Source organism: Rhinolophus hipposideros (assembly GCF_964194185.1).
Source record: "Rhinolophus hipposideros genome assembly, chromosome: 8".
Classification (NCBI taxonomy): domain Eukaryota; kingdom Metazoa; phylum Chordata; class Mammalia; order Chiroptera; family Rhinolophidae; genus Rhinolophus; species Rhinolophus hipposideros.
Window position 1 is genome coordinate 9,825,228 of NC_138054.1, and position 25,036 is coordinate 9,850,263.

The window sequence follows — 25,036 nt, forward strand, 5'->3', positions numbered from 1 at the left end:
ATTCTATCAAGTATTCTAATGCTGCTGCTTTAAGCTAATCAGTTAGGAGGGTGTGCTACAAATTATTTCGAGGAGTATGTGTGCATTTGTGTATCACAAACTGACAATACATTGGCAGAAGGTAGATTAAGTTAATTGAAGTAAATGAATACAAATCATGATAGCTATCATTTTTTAAACTTTATAAAAATGATCTCCATAGCTCCCTGGAAAAGAGGTAGAGAATAGTTTTGTTCTTTTTATGTGAAATAACAAAATGTGGAAAGGTTGAATCAATTCTACGGAAGAGCTCATTGTTTGACTACAGCTTCTACCATGCTTATTTGAGTGGCTGACTTATCTATTTAAGCAAAATCCTTACAGGTAAGGATTGCATGTTACCCATCTTCATAGTCCCACTTCTTCCCTCATGAGATACCTTTCACTCAACAAGTAATCAATGTAGACCATTTGAATGGAAAGGTCTTGAGTATATGGAAGACATGAGAACCTGACTGTATACAAACTTGTTTCTGGAAAATTTTGTGAAATTCTGTAGTATGGGAATAAAACCACACTTTACTAAGAAAGACAAGAACATGTTCATTTTAGAGAAAAATATCTGTTCCCAGAAAATGAGTGTTAGGAACTCTAAATATGTTTATTCCAGAAAGCTGCAGACCCCTCTTCTGGAAAACATTTCATCACTCTCTACGCTCTTTGCTTCCCCTCCCCCTTAAAATGTACATACATATAATAGTTTTCAATGTGCAGACAAATATTTTGTGGTTCAAAACATTTTAAATTTGAGGACTAATTAAAATAAATCCTCTGTGCCACTTTTAAGCAATAACCAACTTCTTCATTTTGTACATTTACTTATCCAATCAACCAATTCTGACTTACAACCAGGGAATAAAGAGCTTCCTGTGACCATTGGAAGGCAGGGAGATATTTTGATAATCCCTAGGGAGACAACAAGTAAACAACAGTGTGTGCCTGAAGGCCCACATATTTGAAGTAGAATTGAAATTGCACCCAGGTTGCAAGGCAATCAAACCTACAAAGGAGTTTTCTACAAGGGACTAAGCCAGTTTTCTAGTCTAATGAGAAATGAATCATGAACCTAGTGTACCAGGGACCTACAGAGAAAGGAGAAGGGAAGAGGGAGGGAAGGGGAGCACAGTGAAAAGAAAAAGAAAAAGGAAAGAAAATAACTAGAAAGCCATATTATTCAGATGTTTATCTTGTGCTGGTAGTATTTCGTTTTGTGGTAACAGTAAGCAGAAGTCAATAAAAAGCCAGTGATAAATATTTTCAGATTGATAAAAGTTATAATTTGAAAGATACTTTTGGCATAGAATGTAACAGATATAAAAAACTAGAGTTTAGCTCTTAACGTAGTTCAATTAAACAAGTTTAATTGGGGCTCTTCTGGTTAATATCCTTTTTGGTATTGTTCTGTGGATTTTTAAAACATCTTTCATTCAGTGTCTTTTAACTGAGCCAAGTTCTTTTAAAGCGCGCACACACACACACACACACACACACACACACACACACACACACGAGGAGGAGTGAATAGATACAAAAGATTCAGAGTCAAAACAAAAATAGTTCCCTAGATCATGTTTAAATCTGGAACCCTGTAAGACTGCAAAGGTTCCTGTGTACCTCAGTTACTTTAATTTATTTAAATATGATGATCAAAACAGTTGTTGAAAAATTTTAGATAAAAATGGGCAGATTTGAAGAATAATGAAAGAGTGAATCAATTTAGAACATCAGGTATAGGCTATATTTTACATTAAAATTATTTAAAAATCAAATCAGCATCCACCACTATCTTTTCCGGGCCTTTCATCTTTTTTAACAAAAATGTCATGCATAAAGGCTATAATTTCTATTTAAAGTGGTTAATTTAACATTATTCCATGATTGCAATAGAACCAAAAATGAAACCAAAGCATAGCACTGACGTCACAGGATACAATTCAAGTTGTAACTCACTAAATCTAACTCATGTCTACATATGAGATGTAAGACCTGTAACTAACATATGTTTTTTCCTCAGTAAGAATGAAGGATAATATCTTTAATTTTGTCATTCCCACAGAGCATACATGTATTTCTTTACAATGAGATCTAGAACTAGCTGAAGAGTAAAACTCCAGAGCTAAGGAAAAGTATCACAACTTCAGGTTCCAAAAGAGTTAGATGATGTCAGTGGTTTGCCAGTATCTTGTAGTAATCATTGATCCTTTACGACAACTTGTGAAGTTGATATTTTAGGATCACAATATTTCAAGATTTAAGATGAAATAGATGTCAAATATTTAGATATAGATTCAGACACATCTGATCGAGATCTTGCTGGATGTGATATCTGAAAATTACTAGCTGTATTTTTTAGAATATTAACATTTGTCAACTTTCTTTAGTGTTCACCTTTCATATTTGACATTATCATTAGTTCTGAATGAACATTTAAAAATAATTGTAGGTTCTGTCAATTTGAGGCCAAATGGCTCAAAATATTAACAAATTCAAGTGTAACCTCTCCTAAATTCTGATATGTAAAAACTTCATTCATTCATTCATTCATTCATTCATTCATTCATTCATTCCTCCATGTGCCTTTGTTAGGTTCTAAATAAATACTTGTGAGTGTAAGAATAAATGAGTATGCATGAAGTTCCACACAGTTGGGACATACCTCTCATATGTGAAATCATCATTAACTCAGAATAAGCAAAAAATAATCAGCCTAGATGCTAGCGATTGAGTAGTAAACATGATAGATTAAATTCTTGTCTTTATGGAGATTCCAATCCAATGATGAAATTTCATGAATGATAGGTATGCATTTCAAACTAAATTCCAAGGCAATTGGGAAGATTTTATTTTTCTTTTCTTTTTCTCCTTTAGATGCCGGTGATTTCCTTTGCCTTTCACCAGGAACCAGCCGCAGATCCCCGCAAGATTAGGATGGGCGCAAGCGCATTTATCAAGGTGAGGGCTCCCGTGGCTACGCGACCATATGCACTTGATCATTATATCCATCCTTTCAGTTCTGAGATTTAATTTAAAGATATATAAGAAAGCACTCAATAAACTCTTAAGGGTGATACAAATTATTATTATTATTATTTTAAGTTCTAAGTGAAAATACCGTGGAGAGTAAAATGGGGGAGAAAAATTTTATTCGTTTTTGATGACACAGGAACCGCCCTAAGGACAAAGTTGTCGTGAAGCTCATCTTTAGAAATCTTACTCTGCCATGTTAGCATTTCATCTTCAGTCCTTTGAGCGTCTCAAGTCTGTCCTCATGTTCTTCCTATGCTTACGAAGCTCACAGCTGAAGGCCTACTTGGATTTCTAGGGGGAACAGAGTAATGGGAAGGGAGACAGAAAGTTTCATATTTTTCTGATGCTCTGACATCAGTGACAGAAAAGTACACAAAGTGCTAGATCAGTGATGGGTCCTCGCAGGTCTTCCTGGGTGGTTCACATGACCTCCACAGCCCTGCCGCGAGCGAGGCTTCAGGTAGTGGACAAGAGGCGGTCATTGGGTTGTTGGTTATATAAACCTCTTCTGATTATTTCCGAAGTCAAATATGAAGACTGATTTAGAGAACGTTATGAATAAAATTACTCTTATTAAAGTTTTAACCAATTCTAGCTCATACTAAAACTTGACAACCAAAGACTTACAAGACTATACTTTCATCTTCATAGATTTATAATATTGGCAAAGACATAATCCTCTTCTAAACAAGTTCAAGAAACACAAAATATAATATTTACCTATTTTGAACATTGCCCCATTTCTCTTTATCACCTACTAAAATCAAGATAATTCTATGGGTTAGTGCCGGATCGATGTGTTATAGTAATTGACATTACATGTGGATAGCGTGTTAGGACAAAATTTAACGTTTGTTTTCTCAGATAACCTCAATTGCTGAAAACAGAGAACTCAAACAATTTTTCTCTTTAGGTGGTACCAATGAGATCTTTTATTTGTGTGTAAAAATGCACATTTTTTAAAAGCAACTTTTTCTAATTTTTTCCGAGAGAAAAACGGCTCACTGTGAAAAATGTCTGTTTTCTTTCTTGGACTCATTGATAAACCTTTGAATACCTTAATTCAGTTTCTCTTGAACACCGTATTAAGTTTTCAAAAATGTTGTCACAGATAAGGTAGGAAACATGGACCTAGGAATGGTTTTGCCCCCCTTTTATTTCTTTTTTGACTAAATTCTTATCTTATTATCCAGCAATAATCAAAGAGCAAAAGACAAAAAAAAAAAAAGACACTGAAATAAGACAGTAAATTTCCATCATTGTGAAAGTAGTGAACAATAAAAGCCTTTGAAAAATCGTAATATATCAATTAATATGTTTAAATAAATTCTGGTATAAAATGCATAGTGATAATTGGCACCAACAGGTGACTGAAGCACACCTGAAAATTTGTGAAGCTCTACGGGGACATCATAAATCTATCGGCCTTTATAGTGCATTTTTGATGAATGAAGCTCTTTTAAAGATTAATAAATATTTGAAATCCAGTATTTGGCTAAGTGAAATTTCTCAGAGACTTGTTGTTAGATGCCAAAGAAAAATGATGACCTGGGATAAAGTAATCCAGTCCACTTGATGTACATCAGGCAGATGGGGCTATTGGGCATCCAGATGCCCTGAGCTCAACACTCATAACACATTGCAACAGCCTTAAGTGAAAGGAACAAACAAACATATGAAACATCTATCGATGGCCATCCAGAAGGCTGGCTGAATTAAGTACTGGGGCTGCACTGGGTTTGGTGTACAATGTTGAGAATTGCTGAGAGGCTATGAATGGTAATGTAGTAACATTCTCAGGATAAAGCAGCAATGCCTAAGTCTTCATGATAAACTTCAGACTACCAATAGCCTACTCATTTGCCTGTATAGTGCTAGACACAAATCTAGTATGGCATGAAGACTTTGTAAGAGATTTCTGCAAACATGTTGTAAATGTCTTTTTTTTTCCCAATAGAACTTTAAGGCTACTCTTTTTCTATTGCATTTCTATGAAAACAAAAAGGTAGATTCTTATCTTTCACCAGGGAGCCTTTTGGGTATATAAATAATAGTCATAGCTGTGTGTGTTTGATTTATTGCTCATGGTAGCATTCTGCATGGCCATTGGTGGCCAAGGTTTAAAGCGTTGCATGTGTCCTAGTGGGACTATTACAATTTAAGTGCAATTCTTTTATTTTTCCTTCTTCCCCCCCCATATTTAATATCAGATTATACCGTAAAGGTAACCAGCTACAGAAACGGAAGACTGCCTGAAGTCCTACAGACTGGATATTCTGAAAAGGGATGATAAGATCTTTTCAGTTTCAGTAGAGCAAGACCGGAGGGCAATGTGTGGTTCGTTTTATGCTAACCAGAGCTCTCTCCTTTCATTTCACACCAGAGCCGGTCCTGTTCAATTGAGGACACAGTGTTCTGAAAGTAGACAAGCTGTCTTTTTTTAGTTATTATGTGTGAGCAAGCCTATTCTGCGTAATTCCAAAAACAGGATGATGCCAGAAATCTGATAAACTATCAAAAGATTAAAAATCAGGTTCTGGGCATGTCTATTTTTTCTGGTGCCTCCAATTCCATTGGAAGAACGTGGACATGATACAGATTGGTTAATCTGGAAATGCTTCCAGGCAAATTCAGCCCTTTTCCTTAGTTCCCTTCAAATAGCCGATCATTTCATAGCCATGGATTATTTGTGCAATACTTTTCCTCTGTAAGTTGGTTAATGAAAGGAAAGCCTGTAGAGAAACTACACTTACATCTTGCTTCTACATTGATCCATTTAGGATATTTTTCCCTTCTTTTTTGAGGAATTTAATCCAGTGTATGGTGTTTTTTGTCTGTGACAGCATGACTAAAATAAATTTCAATTTGGGGGGAGGGGAAGAAAGTGTCTGAAGATATTTGTCCTTATCCCATCTCTGCCAAAAAATAATTAATTAGGTGATTTGGAAGGGGCTTCAAGCATTCTGCCTTCATTCTCTATCCATTCTTGTGGCTAAATTCTTAGAAAAAAGGATAATGTGTTACACATGGATGAGGAAATATACTCCGCTGTGAAACCAACTCACTTGTTCCCATAGTGGCTAGTTATATTTCCTATTTCTCCTATCAATTCATTTGTTTATATTCCGATAAATATTTTTTGTATTCCAATTATATACCAAGCCCTGTGCTAGGTACTATAGATAAGGCATTCCATTTATCATAGAATTTACATTTTTTTCAAGGAAGATAGACAAATAAATGGTGCAAATAATAAAATGCTAGGTGCCTTTATAGGTAACCTACAGAGTACTTTAGGAGCACATGGCCGGCCTATCTAATCCAGTTGATAGTCTTGGGAAGTCCTAGAAAGGGGCAGTTGGACAGAAACCTAAAAGATAAGGGAGAGTTAGTCAAAAGGCAGTGAAACGTCTTATACTGAGGGTACTGGCTGTGCAAAGGTGCAAAGTGAGAGAATATGTTCAAGGGAACAAAAATTAAAAGAAATTCAGAAACAATGAATAATAGAGTATAAAAGGAAGAGTGGTAAGAGATGAGGCTGGAAAGAGTCTGATTTGTCATGACAATGAGAAGTCTTTAAAGGCTTAATTAGGTCTAAGGTTAGAATGGCTGTGGTGTGGAGAGCAGAGGAGGCAAGCATATTTAGGGTGCTTAATGAACATTTGTTGGTGCATAGAACCCTTCAAATCCTGAAGACATAAAAAATCTTAGTATCCTCACACAAGAGTTATCGGAAATTGATTCTTAGTCTAAATTTTTATAATCTTTTTCAGAGGAGTGTATTGTAGAAGCACTTTTATTTTTTCCATGACCAATAAGAAAAGATGTTCAAATGAGAAACACACCTCCATGGACATATTTAGATTTATTAATTAATTTGTTTGTTTGTCACTGTCACCTTCATTATCATTATCATCATTATAACACTGATAGCCCTATAGATGGGAGCTATGGGTAAGGTGAGCTTTGGTGATACACAGTGCCCATTCAGTTTAGTATAGCTCCTCCTCTTTATCTCCTACTCATTTAAATATTTGTGTCAAGACTCTGTAGCTGACAATTGCAGTTTTCAAAGCCCCCAAGTCTTGCATAATTGGGGACACTTCTCCTAGTTCTCTCTTACCTTCTTTGTAAGTGCGGTTTATTTCTTACTGCCTTATATGTACCTCGTGTTCACCAGTTTTGATATACAGTATAATGTCGATTCATTGGGTACCTGCTGTAATCTATATTCCTTATATCCTTTCTTTATGTCCTAGCCCTAATCATTTCATGCTATTTCAATTGTTTGGACAATGCTGGTGGTCCCTGTATGGCAGCTCAGTGTCTCATTCTCATCTATTCTCCGTAAATGAGGAAACAAAAACCTAAAGGGTGGAATAATGACTTGAAGAAAGTGTCCTCTCCCTCACACCCTTATTTTTATTTTTTCCATATTTGCCCTAGCTGTTTGTGTTTTCTGGCATCCCTTTTCCACAAACAGAAATGAAAAAACAGGGGAACAATATGTGACCATTTAAAAACAATGGAAATAGAAAATAATTAAATGGAAATAGGATTTAGTCCTCATAAAACTTTAAATTTCTGTGAACCTTTCTGAAACACATCATAAATGAATTTGGTTATTAACAATAAAAATATTTATTTAGAAAATACATTTTACAATTTTATTTGAAAATGAGTACAAGCTCATTATTTTAGGCCTTGCATATGCTTCAAAACAACAAAATTGTATAATAGTATAAAGCCATATGAAGTAGAAATTATCATCTTCAATTTTTATTGTTTCATTTACTTTATTTGACTGAATAACAATATATGTAAACATTATATAACTGAATATCTATCTATCTATCTATCTATCTATCTATCTATCTATCATATATCACCTAACCTAGCTACCTATCATCTGTCTATCACATTATATACAAGTGATTTATAAAATCCTGAGGTTCAAATAGAAAAGTTAGGAGAGTTTCACATACTGCAAAAGGCTTCATTCAGCAATTTACAAAATAATGGACTGAGGACTTTTAAAAAAGCAATTTTAAGAAACTCCAACATGGTGGACTAGGTAAACACTATGCCTGCTGTCTCCCAGGATTACACCAAAATTACAAATAAATTATAGAACAATCAACCTCAAGAATCATCTGAAAACTAGTTGAACAGAATCCCTATAACTAAGGATATGAAGAAGAGGGCATATTGAGACTGGTAGGAGGGTCGGAGAAGTGAAATGGGCTGAACCCAATCCTGCAGATAGTGATTGAACACTGAGAGGGACACCTCAGTGGCAGAGGTCCCCCCAGGAAGAGGGAAGGGTAGTGCCCCACACTGATCTCCCCAGCCCAGGGGTTCAGTACGGGGAAGAGGGAGTTCTCACAGCATCTGGCAGTGAAAGTTAGTAAGGACTCTGTTCATCTAGGTGAGATGGAAGAGCTAGAAAGCCAGATAACCTCTTAAAGGGTTTGCACACAGACTCACTCGCTTGTAAACACTCACCTGGTCTCTAGTGGGGGCAGCAACTCGAGATGCATCAGAAATATATTGGAAACATTGATCGTGTGTCCTCAGGGTGAGGGCTGGAGGGACAGCCACCTTTGTCCCTGTATGGAGCTTGTCTCATATAAAGCCTATGGGATGGCTCCATCTTTTCTATGCTGAACCCTCTCCCAAAGTGCCTAACCTAAGATTGCATTGGTCTGGTAAAATCTGCACATGTGTACTACCTTGGTGATGCCCTGGGTCCCCTCCCTGCTCCATTAGTATTACATCACCAGGGGCACGCTCAGCTCCTGGATGCCGGCCCCACCTTACAAGCTGCAGAAGCTTTTCACAGTAGTGGAGGGCCCATGGCAGCTGAGAGAACTTTTGGGGGTGGGCTGAACCACAATCTGTGCCACAGCCACTCTTGGGCATCCCTTGGGAACCTGTAGGCTTGAGGTAAGTAGTGGCTGGCTGCAGTGTTCTCAAAGTGCTTTTTGCAAAGTGGTCATGGGACTTTTGGCACAACATCAAGCATAACAACATTTGCATCATAGGAGTACCAGAAGGGTAAGAGAGGGAACAAGAAATCGAGAACCTATCTGAAGAAATAATGACTGAGAACTTCCCTAATGTGGTGAAGAAAATAAACATAGAAGCCCAGGAAACACAGAGAGTCTCAAAAAAGATGAATACAGTCAGGCCCACATCAAGACACATTATAATTAAGTGGCAAAGGTTAAAGGCAAAGGGAGAATCTTAAAAGCAGCAAGAGACAGGCAAATAGTTAGTTATAAGGGAATTCTCATAAGACTATCAGCAGATTTCTCAACAGAAACTTTCCAGGCCAGAAGGAAGTGGCAGGAAATATTCAAAGTGATGAAAAAAAAGGGCCTACAACCAAGACTACTCTACCCAGCAAGTCTCCTTCAACAGGGAGAGATAAAGAGCTGTCTTTATCTAGATAAATTATCTATTATGTCTTTATCTACATAAAGAGCTGTCTTTATCTAGATAAATTTAGCTGTCTTTATCTAGATAAATTTATCTAGATTTATTTATCTAGATACATATCTAGATAAAGAGTTGTCTCCTTCAACAAGTCTCCTTCAACCAAAACTACTCTACCCAGCAAGTCTCCTTCAAATTGAAGGAGAGATAAAGAACTTCCCAGACAGGAAAAAGCTAAAGAAACGCATTACCACCAAGCCAGCATTACAGAAAATGTTAAAGGACTTCTTTAACTGGAAGAAAGGAGAAAACAAACAAAGATCAAATTATGAATAATAAAATGGCAATAACTATGTAACTATCAATAATCACTTTAATTGTAAATTGATTAAATGCTCCAATCAAAAGACCTAGGGTAGCTGAATGAAACAAGTTCTTGTCAGGTTTTCATCTACAAATCGTTGTTCAGATTAAAGAGTTTCTTATAGGAGGTTTGTTCTTTAGTTATTAAATGAAAAATAGAAACATCTAAAATGTGCCTTATGACATAAAAATTTCACAATCATCTTTCTCTACATTTTTGGTGTTTCATGTCTGAATACTTTTTAAAAAAATTTGTTAAATTTATTGTGGTAATTTGTTAGCAAAATTATATAGGTTTCAAATGTACAATTCTATAATTCATCTTCTATATATTGCATTGTATGTTCACCACCCAGAGTCAGTTCTCCTTCCATCACCATATATTTGATCCTTTTCTCCATCTTCTGCTATCTCCCTCCCCTCTTTCCCTCTGGTAACCACTAAACAGTTATCTATGTCTATGAGTTTTTGTTTGTTTGTTTTTCTTGTTCATTTGTTGTCAGTTTTACATACCACATATTTGTGAAATCATATGGTTCTCGACTTGTTCTATGTGCCTTGTTTTGCTTAGCATGACAATCTCAAGATCCATCCATGTTGTCATAAATGGCAGCATTTCATCTTATAGCAGAATGGTATTCCCTGTACATATGTACCACATCTTCTTTATTTAATCATCTATAGAGGGACACTATGGTTGCTTTTATGTCTTGGCCACCATTCATATTGCTGCAATGAGCATAGGGGTACATATATCTTTACAAATAAATTTTTTGTGAACAAATAAATTTTTTAGATTTTTTTTTGGTAGATACCCCAGAGAGGGATTGCTGGGTCATATGGTAATTCTATTCTTAATACTTTGAGAAACCTCCATGCTGTTTTCCATGGTGACTGTACCAATTTACATTCCCATCAGGAGTTTATGAGGGTTCCTTTTTCTCTACAACCTCTCTAACACTTGATATTACATGTCTTGTTGATAATAGCCATTCTGATAGGTGTGAGGTGGTATCTCATTGTGGTTTTGATTTTCATTTCCTTGGTAGCTAGTGAAATTGAGCATCTTTTCATATATCTTTTGGCAATTTGTATTTTTTCTTGGAAGAAGTGTCTGTGCAGGTCTTCTGCCCATTTTTTAAATTAGATTATTTCTTTCTATTATTGAGTTATATGAGTTCTTTATATATTTTGGATATTAGTCCCTTAGCAGAGGTGTTGTTTGCAAATATCTTCTCCCATTTGGTTGATTGCTTCTTTGTTTTGTTGATTGTTTATTTTGCTGTGCAGAGCCATTTAGTTTGATATAGTCCCATTCATTTTTTTTTGCTTTTACTTCACTTGCCTTTGAGGTCAAACTCATAAAATCTTCCCTGAACCTGGCTTCATAAATTTAGTACCTATGCTTTTTCTATGCAATTCATTGTTTCAGGTGACAGATAGCAATCTAGTTTCATTCTTTTGAACACGGCTTTCCAATTTTCCCAGCATCATTTATTGAAGAGTCTTTCTCATCTCCATTGTATCTTTTTGGCTCTTCTGTTGAAAATTATCTGCTCATATATATGTGGGTTTATTTCTGGGTTCTCAATTCTATGCCATTGATCTGGGTGTTTCTGCCAATACCATGTTATTTTGATTATTGTGGCTTTGTAGTGTAATTGAAGTCAGGGAGTGTGATACTTCCAACCTTGTTTTTTTTCCTCAGGATTGCTTTGGCCATTTGCAGTCTTTTGTGATTCCATACAAAAAGGATGGCTTTTTGTTTCATTCCTTTTAATAATGCCATCGGGATTTTGAAGGGGATTGAATTAAATATGTATATTGCTTTGGGTAATATGGCCATTTTATCTAGGTTGATTCTTCCAATCCATGAACATAGAATATCTTTCCATTTCTTTGTGTATTCTTCAACTTATTTTAACAATGTCTTGTAGCTTTCAGTGTATAGCTCCTTCACATACTTTGTTAAGTTTATTACTGGGTATTTTATTCTTTTTGTTACAATTGAAAAAGAATTTTTTTTTTTACCATTTCTTTTTCTGCAATTTCATTGTTAGTATATAGGAATGCAATGAATTTTTATACATTGATTTTGTATCCTGCAACTTTGCTGTGTTTGTTTATTGTTTCTAATGGTCTTTTGGTGGAGTCTTTAGGGTTTTCCATAAAGAATCACGTCATCTGCAAAAAGTGAGAATTTGACATCTTCATTTTCAATTTGCATGCCTTTCATTTCTTTCTCTTGCTGATTGCTCTAGCTAGGACTTCCAATATTATGTTGGGTAACAGTGGTGAGAGGAGGCATCCCTGTCTTGTTCCTGATCATATAGAGAAATCTTTCAGTTTTTCACCATTGAGTATGATATTAGCAGGCAAGTATAGCAATACTTATATCTGATGAAATAGACTTTACAATAAAAAAAAAGGTAACAAAAGACAAAGATGGAAATTTCATAGTGATAAAAGGGACAATACAAGTAGAAGACATAACCCTTAATATGTATGCTCCCAATCAGAAAACATCAGGATATATAAAGCAACTACTAATAGAACTAAAGGGAGAAACTGATGAAAACACAATTTTAATAGGGAACCTAAATAGTTCACTGGCAGCTATAAATATATCATCCAAACAGAAAATCACTAAGGAGATATCAGCCTTAAATGACACATTAGACCAAATGGACATAATCTACATTTACAGAACATTTCATCCTAGATCACCAGGCTATACATTCTTTTCAACTGCGCACGGAACATTCTCAAGGATAAACCATATGTTAGGACACAAAACTAACCACAACAATTTTAAGAAGATTGAAATCATACCAAGAATATACCCTGACCACAATGCTTTGAAATTGGAAATCAACTTCAGAAAAAAAAAAAAAAGTGGGAAAAACCACAAATATGTGGAGACTAAACCACATGGTACTGAAAAATGACTGGATCAAAGAAGAAATAAAAGGAGAGATCAAAAGAGACATAGAAACAAATGAGAATGAAAATAAAACATATCAAAATTATTGGGTTACTGTGAAAGCAGTAATAAGAGGGAAATTTATATCATTATAGGCTTATCTCAAGAAACAAGAAAAATCCAAAATAAACAACCTAACCGTCTATCTTAAATAACAAGAAAAAGAAGAACAAATAACATCAAAGTCAGTAGGAGGAAGAAAATAGAAAATAATAAAAATTAGAGCAGAATTAAATGAAATAGAGAACAGAAGACAATAGGAAAAATTAATGCGGCAAAGAGATGGTTCTTTGAAAAGATTGATAAAATTGACAGACTCCTGGCAAGATTCACTAGGGTAAAAACAGAAAAGACACAAATAAGCAAAATCAGAAATGAAAGAGAAGTTACAATGGATACCAGAGAAATACAAAGGCTCATACAGAATACTTACCATGAAGGACTACGTATGCCACCAAATTCAATAACCTAGAAGAAGTGGACAAATTTTCAGAAATATATAACCTTCCTAGACTGAATCATGAAGAACTGGAAAATCTGAATAGACTGATCAACTGTAAGAAAATTTAATCATCCAAAACCTCCCCAAAAGAGAAAATCCAGGACCTGATAGCTTTATTAGTGAATTCTACCAAACTTCAAAGATGATTTACTACCTGTCCTCAAACTCTTCCAAAAAACTGAAGAAGAGACAATACTTTCTAACTCACTTTGTAAGGCCAATGTCATTCTGATATCAAAACCTGGTAAGGATAACGCAGAAAAAAGAAAACTACAGATCAATATCTTTAATGAACATAGGCACAAAAATCTGAAACAAAATACCAGCAAATTGAATGTAATAATACATTTAAAAGATTATACATCACAATCAAGTGGGGTTCTTTCCAGGGGTGAAAGGATGATTCAACACGTGCAAATTGATCAGTGTGATACACAACATAAGCAAAATAAAGGATAAAAATCATATGATCATATCAATAGATGCAGAAAAAGCATTTGATAAGATACAATATCCATTTACAATTTAAACACTTAATAAAATGGGTATAGAAAATAGGTACCTTAGTATAATAAAGGCCATATGTGACAAATTCTGAATAATTTTTATTATTACTTTAATTTAATTTGTAAGTGTCACCAATTTTTAAAATTTTCTTTCTTTTTATCCAACCACAATTGAATTCATTTCTAAAGTCAACATGTATTTTTTAAATTCTAAGCCAGCAAACTGGCTTTACTAACTTTAAATGTAGCTATAGATCCTATTGCTGTTCTGAAACTCACACCTGAATATTTTTTTCTTCAATGTCTTTTCCATTTTTTTCTTCATTCTCTTTCTGGGACTGCTTTCACTTTCAGGATTTATCAACCTCTTGCTTAATTGTTTCAAATTATATCCTACTAGATATAGCACAAATCTAATTTAATGGAGCAAGAACACTCTCCTATCTGAGTGAACACTCGTCTATACGACAATTGGGAATGTAATATCCTTTTCTTCTGTTTATACCTACCTTCTACATGGGAGAAGGAAGTGAAGCAGGAAATGGGGGATTATATCTATAATAGGTAGACCTGTTGATGATAGAAAAATAAGTGTGCAAAGAATATTTACATGCATTGGATACATTGGTAATAAAATTGGTTTATAAAGTTGTAGTCTTACATATTTTAGGAGCTCTGTACAGAAGGTTTAGAAAAATAACTTGCACTAGTTAAGATAAATGAAAACACCTACAATACCTTTTAAATTAAAATAATCATTAAGTCAGTATACTTTCACAAATAAACTTAACTAAGACACTTCTATTTAGTCATTTGTTTTGCATTTCCACTAAGCTTTTGATAGACAATGCTGTTAACTGCAAATACAATTGCTCCCCAAACAAAAGAACTTCATATTAGTTTGCATTTGAAAGAGCCCTTCCTTCTCTTTTACATTTCTAGTCCCTTTTTCCCATGTTTGAGCACCATTCTCAGAAAAAGAATAAAGAGTTTATTCTTTGTGCATACTTATTAGACTTAGTGGTGGTGTAATTTTATATTTGTTATTGTTAAATAAAAAAAAAACTAATAAAATTTATTTACATCTAAGCTGAAGTTATTGGAGGAGTATAAATCTTATCTGTTTATTCCCCAAAACATTAAAAATATATGAGTGACAGATCAACATCATGTACCTCTGATATAATACACTGAGAAAGGCACATCAATTCTGTGGCATTCTTGCCAAAAATGTATAACCTTAATGTGATCAAAAGAAAAGAGGAAAAGAGATGTCATCAAAATGGCGGTGTGAGGTGAGCCTCTGTAAAGCTCCCCTGGAATTTACATCTAATTAAACAAGAATAACTCCACAAAGGACTCCCTGCACATCAGACAGGCAAGACGAAGAGGCCCACTACTGAATTCACCTGAAGGTGGGAGAATCGCGTGAGCAGTGGAGGAGGGAAGGGAGAAATGCGGAGACGGAGATGCTTAGGGGCAGGACGCAGACCTAGCTCAGTGCTCTGAGCTCCTTGCATCCCAGAGCTACCGCAGCTGTGGGAGGGGGAAGAACTCAGACTGCTAGGGCTCCGCTTATGGCCCACAGGGCTGAGGGGGCAGCATATAACATGGCTGAACCCAATGCTCATGGCAGAGACCTCGGAGAAAAGACTGAGGGAAGAAGGCTGAAAACGGTGGTTTAAGCCCTCACTACCGAGCAGAGAACTAAAGCCTTAGGCACTGAGACTAGGCGACCCCTGCCTACACTCCCAGAGATCTCCCGCCCCCACCTGCCCAGTGCTAGAAGCGGAATAGTAGCAGTGTCAGATGAAAAGAACAGACTATTTGCTGCTCTGAAAACTGTGGACCACAGACACAGATTCTCAGCCCAACTAGTTCCAGCAAAGGGGAGGGAGCTGAAGAAGCAAAACTGGGAAGTGCTGGTGGTCACTGCCATTGCTCTGGGCCACCTCTCACAACTCACCCCACCCCTGCCCCATCTATCTGGGCGGATCCCTGCAGGAGTAAACAGAACTGCTGAAACATATGGGCTCTGAATCTGGTGCAGGAAGAGCTTTGGAACTCCAAAAGCTCTCCGCATATCCACATGGACACTGCACCCTGTGACCCAGGCGAACTATTAACAAAGGAGAAGACAGTCTCCAAGGGAATCCCCCCATTGTGTAAGAAGCTGGAATAGTGCAAATAAAATATAATGCTATAGTGTGAGAGAGAATAAAAGGCTGCAGTCGGAGAGAAAATAAAACATTCTACCAACAGATACTGGGAAACAAAAGAAAGACCTCTTCCTATCAACCTATTGCAGAAGCCACTCCTGTAGATGACTAAGAAGAGAAATAATAAATCAGTAATTGCCATGAATAATCAAGGCAACAAGACAGCTCAGAAAGAAAGTGAAAAGTCTCCAGAAAAGGAACTTAAAGATATGGAAATATGTGACTTAAATGACAGAGAATTCAAGATTGCAGTTCTGAAAAAACTCAACGAGATGCAAGAAAACACAGGAAGGTAGTTTAATGAACTCAGAAAACACAATCAAAGAACAACATGAGCATTTTACAAAAGAGATTGAAATTTTAAAAAAGAACCAAAGAGAATTTCTGGAGATTAAGAACTCAATAGAAGAAATCAAGAATGAAATAACCAGCTTAGGTAGTAGAGTTGACCAGATGGAGGAAAGAATCAGTGACATCGAAGATAGAAATCCGGAAATTACACAGATGGAAGAGAAAGAGACTTGAGACTTAAAAGAAATGAAAGAACTCTATAAAAACTTTCTGACTCTATCAGAAAGAGCAATATAAGAATAATGGGCATACCAGAAGGAGAAGAAAGAGAGAAGAGAACAGAGAGTACATTCAAACAAATAGTCAATGAGAACTTCCCAAACTTGTACACAGAACTGGATCCTCGAATCCAAGAAGCCAATAGAGCACCTAATTACCTCAATCCCAACAGGCCTTCTCCAAGGCACATTGTATTGAAGCTGTCTAAAATCAACAAGAAAGAAAGAATCCTCAAAGCAGCCAGGAAAAAGAAGACGGTAACCTTCAAAGGAAAGCCCATTAGATTATCATCAGATTTTTCAGCAGAAACTACAAGCTAGGAGGGAGTGAAACCAAATATTCAAACTATTGAAACAGAGAAATTATGAGCCAAGAATAATATATCCAGCAAAGATATCCTTTAGATATGAAGGAGGAATAAAGACTTTTCCAGACACACAGAAGCTGAGAGAATTTTCTAATACACGACCTGCACTACAAGAAATACTAAAGGAGGCTATTCAACCACCATCAACAGGGAGAATTTGTGGCAACCAAAACATAAAAAGGGGGAGAGTAAAGGCCTGAACTGGAATATAGGAATGGAGAAAGTAAGCACACTGAAGAAAATGGAATACTCTAAATATCAAACTTTCTTTTACATAAACCTAAATATAACCACTCAAAAAAAAAATCCAGAACTGAAATATATACTGTAATAAAGAAGAAATGGAGGGAAACATCATAGAATACCACCTTACAGAAATAGTAGACAAAACAAAAAGGCAAAGAAACAATGGAGACACAGCCTTACCAGAAAGCTAAAGGTAGAATGACAGGAAATCCTCACATATCAATAATCACCCTGAATGTAAATGTACTGAACTCACCAATAAAAAGACACAGAGTAGCAGATTGGATCAAAAAACTAAACCCAACCATATGCTGTCTTCAAGAGACACATCTCAGCTACAAGGACAAGCATAGATTCAAAGTGAAAGGGTGGAAACTGACACTTCAAGTATATGGTACCCAGAGAAAATCAGGTGTAGCCATAATGATATCAGATGAAACAGACTTCAGGGTGAAAAGGTAACAAGAGACAAAGATGGACATTTCATAATGGTAAAGGGCACTGTACAACAAGAAGACATAATAGTCATCAATATTTATGCCACCAATCAGGGAGCACCGAAATATACCAAGCAACTACTAACAGAACTAAAGGGAGAAGTTGACCAAAACACAATTATAGTAGGCGACTTAAATACATTATTGACAGCTATGGATAGATCACACAAACAGAAAATAATAATGAAATAGCAGCCCTAAATGACACATTAGATGAAATGGACATAATTGACATATATAGAGCACTTCATCCTAAAATATCAAACTATAATTTCTTTTCGAGTGTACATGGAACAAGGATAGATTATATATTGGGATATAAAATCAGCCTCAGGAAATTTAAGAAGACTAAAATCATACCAAGAATATTCTCTGATCACTGGGTTTTGAAATTAGATGTCAACTGCAAAATGAAAGCAGGAACAAAACACAAATACATGGAGATTAAACAACATACATTAAAAGAACGACTGCGTCAAAGAAGAAGTTAGAGGAGAGATCAAAAGATACATAGAAACAAATGACAATGAAAATACATCCTACCGAAATATTTGGGATGCAGCTAAAGCAGTTTTAAGAGGGAAATTTATATCATTACAGGTGTATCTCAAGAAACAAGAAAAATCCCAAATAAATAACCTCATGTTACACCTTAAAAAATTAGAAAAAGAAGAACAAGTGAAACCCAAGGTCAGCAGAACAAAGGAAATAACAAAAATCAGAGCAGACTAAATGAAATAAACAGCAAAAAGACAATAGAAAAAATTAATGTGACAAAGAGCTGGTTCTTTGAAAAAATTAATAAAATCGACAAACCCTTGGCTAGACTCACTAAGATAAAAAGTGAGAAGACACTAGTAAACAAAATCAGAAATGAAAAAGGGGAAGTTATCACGGACACCACAGAAATACAAAGGATCATCCAAGAATACTATGAAGGACTATATGCCACCCAATTCAATAACCTAGAAGAAATGGACAAATTCTTAGAAACACATAGCTTTCCAAGGCTGAACCATGAAGAACTGGAAAATCTAAACAGGCCGATCACCAGTAAGGAAATTGAATCAGTCATCCAAAACCTTCCCAAAAGCAAAAGTCCGGAACCAGATGGCTTCACTCCTGAATTCTACCAAACCTTCAAAGAGGATCTAATACCAATCCTGCTCAAACTCTTCCAAAACATAGAAGAGGCAGTAATCCCTAACTTATTTTATGAGGCCAACATGATCCTGATACCAAAACCTGGTAAGGACAACACAAAAAAAGAAAACTACAGACCAATATCTCTGATGAATACAGATGCAAAAAATCTAAACAAAATCTAGCAATCAAATACAACAATGCATTAAGAAGATTATTCATAACGACCGAGTGGGGTTCATCCCCAGGGCACAAGGATAGTTCAACATCTGCAAATCCATCAATGTGATACATCACATGAATAAAATAAAGGACAAAAATCATATGATTATATCAATTGATGCAGAAAAAGCATTTGATAAGATACAACATCCATTTATGATTAAAACACTTAGTAACACAGGTATAGAAAGAAAATACCTTAATATAATAAAGGGCATACATGACAAGCCCTCAGTTAATCTCATAATTAATGGTGAAAAGCTGAAGCCCTTTGCTCACATTCAGGAACAAGACAGGGCTGTCCCCTATCACCTCTGCTTTTCAACATAGTGTTGGAAGTCCTTGCCAGAGCTATCAGGCAGGAGAAAGAAATAAAAGGCATCCAAATTGGGAATGAAGAAGTTAAATTATCACTCTTTGCAGATGACATGATGTTATATATAGAAAACCCTAAAGACTTCAAGAAAAAGCTATTAGAAACAATGAACAAATATAGTAAAGTTGCTGGCTACAAAATCAACGTACAAAAGTCCATTGCATTCCTACGTACTAACAATGAAATCTCAGAAAAAGAGATACAAAAAACAATTCCCTTTGCAATTGCAGCAAAAAGAATAAAATACCTAGGAATAAACTTGTCAAGGATGTGAAAGACCTATATGCTGAAAACTATAAGACATTTTTGAAAGAAATTGAAGGAGACACAAAGAAATGGAAAGATATTCTGTGCTCATGGATTGGAAGAATCAATATGGTTGAAATGGCCATACTACCCAAAACAATATACAGATTTAATGCAATCCTCATCAAAATCCCAATGGCATTTTTTAAAGAAATAGAACAAAAAAATCAGATTTGTTTGGAACCACAAAAGACCCTGAATAGCAATCTTAAGAAAAAAGAACAATACTGGAGGTATCGTACTTTGTGACTTTAGCTTGTACTACAGGGCTACAATAATCAAAACAGCATGGTATTGGCAGAAAAACAGACACATAGACCAGTGGAATAGAATTGAGAACAAAGAAATAAAATCACATAAATATGGACAGATAATTTTTGACAAAGAAGTTAAAAACATACAATGGAGGAAAGATAGCCTCTTCAATAAATGGTGCTGGCAGAATTGGATAGCTACGTGCAAAAGAATGAAACTGGACTGCTATCTGTCACCATGTACCAAAATTAATTCAAAATGGATCAAAGACCTAAGCATAAGACCTGACACAATAAACTATGTAGAAGAAAACATAGGTACTAAACTTATGGACCTTGGGTTCAAAGAGCATTTTATGAATTTGACTCCAAATTCAATGGAAGTAAAAGCTAAAATAAACGAATGGGACTATATGAAACTTAAAAGCTTCTGCACAGCAAAAGAAACCATTGACAAAATAAAGAGGCAACCGACTGAATGGGAGAAGCTTTTTGCAAAGAGTGCCTCCGATAAGGGTTAATATCCAAAATATACAAGGAACTCATGAAGCTCAACAACAGAAAAACAAACAACCCAATTGCAAAATGGGCAGAGGACCTGAAGAGACATTTCTCTAAAGAGGACATACAAATGGCAAATAGACATATGAATAAATGCTCAATATCACTAATCATCAGAGAAATGCAAATAAAAACCGCAATGAGATATCACCTCATCCCTGTCAGAATGGCTATCATCAACAAGACAAATAGTAACAAGTGTTGGAGAGGCAGTGGAGATAAAGGAACCCTCATACACTGTTGGTGGGAATGCAGACTGGTGCAGCCGCTATGGAAGGCAGTGTGGAGGTTCCTCAAGAAATTTAAGACAAAATAGATAAGAACTTGTACTCTTCAAAAGAAACTGTAAAGAGAATAATAAAGTAAGACTTAACGCAGAGAAAAATATTTTATAATTGCATTTCTGATAAGTGATTGCATCCAGAGTATATAAAGAATTCTCACGTGTGCTCCAATGTTCATTGCAGCTTTGTTTACGGTGGCCAAGACGTGGAAACAACCAAAATGTCCTTAAATAGGTGAATGGATAAAGCAGTTTTGGTATATATACACAATGGAATACTATTCGGCAGTAAGAAAAGATGATATAGGAACATTTGTGACAACATGGATGGATTTTGAGAGTATGATGCTAAGCGAAATAATTCAGACAGAAAAAACAGAGAACCATATGATTTCACTGATATGTGGTTTATCAACCGAAAACAACAAAAGAACAAGACAAACAAATGAGAAACAAAAACTCATAGACACAGACAATAGTTTAGTGGTTACCAGAGGGTTAGGGGGCTGGAGGGTGGGAAATGAGGGTAAGGGGGATCAAATATATGGTGATGGAAGGAGAACTGACTCTGGGTGGTGAACACACAATGGGATTTACAGATGATGTAATACAGAATTGTACACCTGAAATCTATGTAATTTTACTAACAATTGTCACCCCAATAAATTTAAAAACAATAAATAAAAAGAAAACATCAGGTAAACCCAAACTGAGGAGCATGAGACCTGCACTCATTCTACAAAACAGCAGATCTGTACTCTTCAAAATACTGTGCTAAGATCAAAGAACAAAAGGAAAGAATCAGAAACTATCAGAGATTAGAGAAGACATGGTGACTATATGCATTATGGGATCCTAGGATAGAAAAATGACAATAGTGGAAAGAGTGGTGAAATCTGACCAACGACTGTTGTTCCTTAATAGTATTGTTCCAATGTTAATTTTTTAGTTTTGGTAACATTTTTACGGTCATGTAATATGATAACATCAGGAAAAGTTAGATGAAGAGTATATGAGAGCTCTCTAAACTACTATTGCAACTTTTCTATAAATCTAAACTTACTTTAAAATAAAAATTAAAAAAATATGGTCTTAACACTTTTTTAAGTGTTATATAGAGACATGCTTACATATTTATTTTTCTCCTAATTTGAGGTTTATGTTTATTTCACATTATAGATAGTGGTATAGAATCCTAACTTATAACTGAAAGGGCGCTGACAATCATGACATTTGATCTCCTTATTGATGGATGAGGAAACTAAGAGCCAGGGAAATGTGTGACGGGTGAAACTAGGAAACAGGCACCGTAACTCTCAGTGTAGTTTTTTTCTCCACACCATTCTGACTTTAGACTGAGAAGCGCTATTAGCAGAATTTGTGATTTAATTACTTAGATATTTTTTAATTACAAAGAATAACTTAAAAATAATTTAAGACCTACTGTGTACCTATTGTCTACTCAGAGCCTAGTTTTGGTTTCTGTTTTTTATTTTTTTCATAAAAGTATTCACTGGCCTCACGCTACCAAATGAGATTTAAAACTAGTGATAAAAAACTGTTTATCAAAGGTAAACATTTCTTCATCTATTAGTGGTCTCTGACGGCCTATAATCAAAGTACACTCTGTTGAATAAAATAGATTGCTTCTTAGATTCTGTTGATTGCTTCTTTGAATTTTCTAGATATATTAGTAAAAGCTTTCTCCACCATTACTTTTAATACATGTGTTTATCCACATATTTTTTTCTGTTCTTACAATGTGAAAATTAAACAATTAAAGTAGTTTTTCGATGTTTCTCATATATTTTACTTGGGTGATATAGAGGCAAGCCCTGGATTAGTTATTTCTTTGAATATGTGAATGTATATGTCTGTTTTTCCTTCTTTAAATTGAAAGGATAAGACCGTTATTTCTTTTATAGAGATAAAGCAAAAATTAAAAAATCTGAGGTGTTTCTAAGGTAGATCTGATCCAGTTCCTAGGCTGTTAAATATCAAGAATATCTGCTCATACCATTTAATATTATATTTAAATAGCTATGCGAGATCTTTAAAACGTAATGTCCTGTTCATGTTAATAGTCACATGTCTAAGGTCTTGAATGGAAGTACAGAGGTGACAGGACAAGGTTCATTTCTTGGTCATAGCCAATAACGCAATACAAGGTCAGAACCTCTCTCCAAGAGCATTGTTATTTTAGCTGAAATATCATTAAATATGGGAGAAGATGTCTATAATAAGTTTCACAGGTTTTTCTTATAGAAAGTGACTTGGATATGTAGTGAAGACTGGTGTTCCATGCTGTCACCCCATGAGTCTACCTGACTTGTGATGACTGGAGGCATTATTCTGTAGAACCTGACATGGAAGGAGTCTCACCACATAATGTGGTTGAGGAAAAGATTTTGCTTAAGAAATAAAAAAAAAGATGCTCAAAAGAGAATCAATAAAATTTGTAAGCCTCTAGCCAGGCTAAGTAGAAAGAAGGCAAATATTATTAATATCAGAAATTAAGAGTAGCCATCACCATAGATCCCATGGATAGTAAAAATACAGAGGGTGCCAAAAAATGTAGACACATTTTAAGAAAGGAAAACTATATTAAAATTGCAATACTCAATGTATACTGATACCAGAAGATGAATACAAGTCACGTTTGACTTCTGCAATGACAAGAGGTTCTCAAATTGGTTTCCATCAGTGTCCAGACAATTTTGATTATGGCAAACTACTGCTTGAGCAACGCAGACCAAAGTGTCCACTTGTATACATTTTTTTGGCACCTCGGGTATAATAAAGAAATACTATGAATAACTCCATGACCATAAGTTTGATAATGTAAGTAAAATTGACTAATTTCTTAAAAGACAAAACCTGCCAAAACTCACACAGGAAGAAACAGACAATCTGAATAGCCTATATCAAATAAAGAAATTAAATCATTAATGGCCTTCCAAAACAGAAAGTGTCAGGCACAGATGAGTTCATGGTGAATTAAACTAAACATTTAAGGAAGAAATTATACCAATTTTCCACAATTTCTTTCAGAAGGTAGAAGCAGAGGGAAAATTTTCAAACTCATTCTATGAGGTCAACATTACCCTAATATTAAAAACAGAAAAATATAATACAAGAAAACTTACAGACTAATCTCTCTCATGAACATGGAAGTAAAAACCTCAGCAAAATATTACCAAATTGAATAGAACAATGTTTAAAAGTAATTATGCAACTTGACCCAATTGATTTATCTCAGATATGCAAGATTGGTTCAACATTTGAAAATCAATTAATGTAATCCATCACATCAACAGCCTAAAAAATAAAAAAATCACATGACCCTATCAATAGATGCAGAAAAAGCATTTGACAAAATCCAATAACCATTCATGACAAAAATCTCTCAGCAAACTAGGAATGGCAGGGGTCTTCTTCAACCTCATAAATAATACCTATAAAAAAAAGCCCAACAACTAACATGAAACTTAATAATGAGAAACTACAAGCTTTTCAGCTACGATCATATGCCTCCTCTCCAGGGTCTTAAACTGAAAAGCCAAGGGGACTGTTCAATTGACTTGTGCAGTTCAAACCTGTGTTGTTCAGGAGTTAACTGGCAGCTGGGAATCTATGTGGAGGGCTGACTTAGTTATATATGGATTTCTTTTTACTGCACAGGTGGTCTGCATCCCTGTTGTTCAAGGGTCAACTGTATATAGGAAGGCAAGACAAAATAGCCAGCACAATATTAAAGGAGACAAAGTTGGAGAACTGACACTACCCAGCTTCAAGACTTATTATAAAGCTACAGTAATTAAGAGAGTGTGGTATTGGTGCAGGAATGGACAAATATACCACTGGAATGGAATAGTAAGCCCAGAAGTGGACCCGCATAAATATAGTCAAATGATATTTGACAAAGGAGCAATGGCAATACAATGAAGAAAAGATAGCCTTTTGAAACAAATGGTACATCCATGTGCAGGAAAACAAATTAGATACACACCTTACACCCTTCACAAAATTTAACTCAAAATACATCAGAGCCTGATATGCAAAATGCAAAACTATAAATCTCTAAGATAACGTAGAGAATTTAAATGACCTTGAACATGGTTTTAACTTTATACA